At 32.1% G+C, this 4,765-nt stretch overlaps 1 pseudogene; it reads right to left on the bottom strand.

The window, feature by feature from the left end:
• Positions 1 to 238: 238 nt before the first annotated feature.
• On the bottom strand, positions 239 to 1,548 carry LOC141700815 (uncharacterized; annotated as a pseudogene).
• Between the last annotated feature and the right edge of the window lie 3,217 nt (positions 1,549 to 4,765).

The raw sequence follows: 4,765 nt of genomic DNA, 5'->3' as shown, positions 1-4,765 counted from the left end.
GGAGCAACTGCTAAGGATCTCTGATCGTTGTCTCCGAATTATTTTAAAAGGTTAGATTCGATCCCTCAAATTTTTATTCACGATTTATATGCTTTTATTTGGATTTTGTATGTGTAAAAGTGTTTTGCCATGCCCCCGCTGCGTTAAAAATCCAACAATAAGTTCATATCCCCTTTGGCTGAGTAGACCACTTGCAACCACTCCACTCACTGGACAAGAACATATATTTCAAGTTTTCCTATTTTTCTAGCATGCTCTGCATAGTAAGAAATACACTTGCAAATCTTGTGACCCCAGGCCTCATAATATCTCTTTTTTTGGTAAATTTTCTCATCAATGCTAGAGTTTTGTGATGTGCATAAATATATACCGTCAAAGACTTTGCCTTGTCGATCACCAACTTAAATCTCGGAATTTTACCTGCATAAAATTGAAACAATTAAAAACTAACAAGTAATTAAATAAAATCAAACAAGTAAATATTTAATTTATTAAGATACCTATGGCTTCCGGAACAAGGTTGAGCGTATGGGCTACACATGAAGTCCAAAAAATATTTGGTCTGCTCACTTTCAAGAGTTTAGCAGTAGCAAAATTATTACTTGCATTATCAGTCACTACCTGGATCACATTTTTACATCCAACTATATCAATCCATTTGTTCACATATTCATATATATATATATAAATATATATTTACCCATGTGTGCCTCTCAAAATCATTCAATAGAAGAGAGAAAGCTAGTTCCAATTTTGCAGTTAACACATAAATTCATTATACTTCGCCGTTTTCTATCTGACCATGCATCAGTCATAATTGAGCATCCACAATTCTTCCACTCATCCTCCTGTTCTTTCATTGATGCTTTAGTATCATCAACAACCTGCTTTAACAACGGTTCTCTCAACTGGTATTGAGTTGGTGGTATATATCCTGAACCAAACTGACTAACAGCTTCAAAATTTACGAAAGCTATCATTGTTAATCGAGTTAAAGGGAATTCTAGCTTTATACACCCAACGCGCCAAATAAGTATGTACCTCATGAAACCTGCTCTTGAACAATGCTTCATTGATGTTTTGTTGCCTCTTTTTTTCAGATGAAGATATTGGTCTTGTGAATTGATCAATTGGACCAAGTTTGCGGGGTTGCTTGCTGACACTGTCGATCTCTAAACAATCATGGACCGCATTGCTGTTTTCAGTGATATTAATCTCTGCCCTGCTTTCTTCGAGGGCCTTTATTTTGTTTTCTTTCATATTTTTTACATCCTCCAACGCTTGTTTACACTTAACTTGGTCTATTGGAGTAGATTTGTCACAAGATACGACATTACCTTTGATTCGAGCTATATGCTGCTTTAGGCGAAAAATACCTCTAGTAAGCACTCTCTTACACAATCGACATTTCACCTTCTGTGATTTACCTCCTGGATCCACTAAATCACCATATTCCCATCCTATGTTATTAGATTTACTCTTCAATGTTTCCTCTGAAGAACCAGCAGGTATGGGATTTTCCATTTGATCAACTGTCAAAAGAATCATCGCAATTTCAAGATTTTGTATAATTTATGCTTTATAGTCTACATAGATATATGAAACATAATTCAACAAGATATCATAAAACTAAAATCAAAGGTAAAAAGGATTTAATTTGGATCTTAACAAGTACCTTGATTAATCTTGATTTTAAACAAAAATCAGCGGTTTTATAAAATTCGTAGAAAATTCATCGTACGTCGGAATTCGATGATTCTGGACTTTTTGAAAAGATATTTCCGTTCTCTTCAACTTTCATGATTCGTGTTTTCGAAAAAAACATTGTTTAGAGGGTCAAAAGTGGCAAATAAGGATATGGGCAGAATTGAAATCGTGGAAATATTCAAGATTTTAGATGTTTCATGTTTGATGAGTTAACATTGATCGAATATGTGTTCTGATGTGAATTATCTATTTGCGTAATTGAGGCAAGTAACTTTTCGTTGCTCTATATTATTTGTTTTGCCTACATTTTTTGTAATTAAATATATGTTGCCTTGTATTATTATATAACGTATATATATATATTGTCTGCTTACATGTTCTTAATTATTTAGTGAGTAACTATTCGTTACTCCGTATTATATGTTTTGTTATGTATTTTGCAAGTAACTATTTGTTTGCCTACATGTTTTGTAAGTAACTACTCATTGTTTCGTATTACTTATTTGGTTACGTGTTATGTAAGTAACTTTCCGTTTGCTCTGTATTATTTGCCTACGTGTTCTGTAAGTAACTTTTCGTTGTTTCGTATATATTGTTTGCTTACATGTTCGTATTTTTTAAGTAGTACATATCTTATATTATTTGATTCATGTGCTCGAATATTTGTTTAGATTATTTTAAGTTTGAAATCGATATGTGATTGATAAGAAACAAATTCAAAGAAATCCTCAGTCTTAGTCATGTACAGTATAAGAATTAGAACCCGATCATTAGGTAGTGTGATACATAAAATATAGAACTAGTTTGCGCACATTTAGAAACACATCGATACCTTGTCAAACTTCGGTTTCACTTGACGAGGGTTGTAAACTAGCCCCCCATCGAGTAAGAATAAGAACCCGGTCACTTGGGAAGTGTGACATAAAGTATAAGATGTCGGTCACTGACAAAATGTGGCATAAGGTGTGATTTAGGACTGTGGGACTAAATATAAGAATTTGTTATTAAGATTTATTGATTGATTAAGAAGTGTGATGATGTGGATTATAGAATATATTGTGTGATTCGTTTTGATTCTTGTCATCGAAAATATATTGTGTGATCTTTGTTATCGCATATTTGTGCAATCCTAAGTGATGGATGTTACGTGTTATATGTCCAAATTGTATTTTTGAAAAATATATAAAATATTATTTTGAGCCGTGAAACAGTAGTTGCATGCTCGACTTCGCAGCTCATTTTTTTAATATTTTAGGTTTTATCTAAGAGTTCGAGTTGAATAGCATTGGAGTTCGAGGACTTAGTTTTGGAGTAAATTAATTTTGGACTTCCGTTAACTGCGCTTTTGTAATAGTCACCTTTGTAATAGAATTTCATATTGGTAAATTTATTTTGTATTAGTTTTAATTTAGAACTAATAGTCCATAATTACGGGCTGTTTCAGTTGGTATCAAGAGCTGCCTGTTCTTCGGAGTGTATTAGGTACGAGACTAGTACATTCTCTAGGACCCTAGTTTAAGTTTGACCTATAGGAGATTATCGAGCGTAGACACATAGAATTGTTGTAAATATGGGGACCAAATTTTATTTTAAGAAGGGTAATATGTAATATCCCGTAATTTTTAAAATTAGATTAGTAATAGAATAATTGAATAAAAAGGATTAAAATTAGATGAAGATTGAGATTTAAAATTAAATTAGAATAATTAGTCTAAAATTTGGATCAAAATTTAATATGAATAACTTGTAGGTTAAGAAATAAAGTTTTGTATCATTATAAATACATCATATTTGTCTTCCTCGTTTTAATTATCAAAATTCGTAGGGCTTTTTTACACAAAAATCAACAGTTTTGTAAAATTCGTAATAAAATCATCGTAAGTTAGAATACGATGATTCTGGACTTTTCGGAACAATATTTTCGTTCTCTTCAACTTTCGTGATTCATGTTTTCCAAGAAAATATTATTTAGAGGGTCAAAAGTGGTAAATAAGGATCTGGGCAGAATTGGAATCGTGGAAATATTCAAGATTTTAGATGTTTCTTGTTTGATGAGTTACCATTAATCGAATATGTGTTCTAATGTGAATTATCTATTTGCGTAATGAGGCAAGTAACTTTTTGTTACTCTTTATTATTTGTTTTGCCTACGTGTTTTGTAAGTAACTATCAGTTACCTTGTATTATTGTATAACGTATATATATATATATATATTATTAGATATATTTGAGATGTCATGTCTAATATGTTTCATGTTTAGTTTTCAGATCTTAACAAACAGGAAATATCAGTACTTACTGGAATCAGTACTTACTGAAAGTCAGAAGATAGATATCAGAACTTAAAGGTCATATCAGAACTTAAGTACGGGAGGACTTACAGTTAAGGAAGGAAGCTGATTTACAGGATAGAAGATCGAGACTAAGACAAAAGAAGATATGCATGGAAAGAGTTAGAAGATAAGAAGACTTGTATAAGATATCTGATTGATATGTTTTAGGAGATAGAATTATATTCCATATCAATTAGAAGTTATCTTGTAACTGTGTACTATATAAACACAGACATAGGTTTACACTATATGTGTTATCATTATCGAGAAGATCATACATTGTAACCTAACAGCTCTTAGTGATATTTGTTCATCACTGAGAGAGAACAGTTTCATTGTAACAGAGTTTATTATATTGAATATATCTGTTTACTGTTACTTGTGTTCGAAATCGATTTGATTGTATTAAACACTGTATTCAACCCCCTTCTACAGTGTTGTGTGACCTAACAATTGGTATCAGAGCTTATCTGTTAAAACACATACAGTAAAGATCTAAACAATCATGTCTGAAGAAGCAAAAACTCCAACCAAGCCCACCAAAACTGAAGAAACTAAAAACACTCAAATCCACAGTCGATATGAGACTATTAGGGTTCCCATACTGAGACCTTCTGAGTATCCCATATGGAAAGTGAAGATGGCTATATTTCTGGAAGTTACAGATCCATAATACCTTGACAAAATTAATGAAGGACCATATAAGCCAACCAAGCTCTCTGTTG

The sequence above is a fragment of the Apium graveolens genome, chromosome 2 (genome assembly GCF_009905375.1).
Source record: "Apium graveolens cultivar Ventura chromosome 2, ASM990537v1, whole genome shotgun sequence".
NCBI lineage: Eukaryota > Viridiplantae > Streptophyta > Magnoliopsida > Apiales > Apiaceae > Apium > Apium graveolens.
Note: the sequence above shows the minus strand (reverse complement) of the source record. Positions and strands in the feature narration are given on the sequence as shown.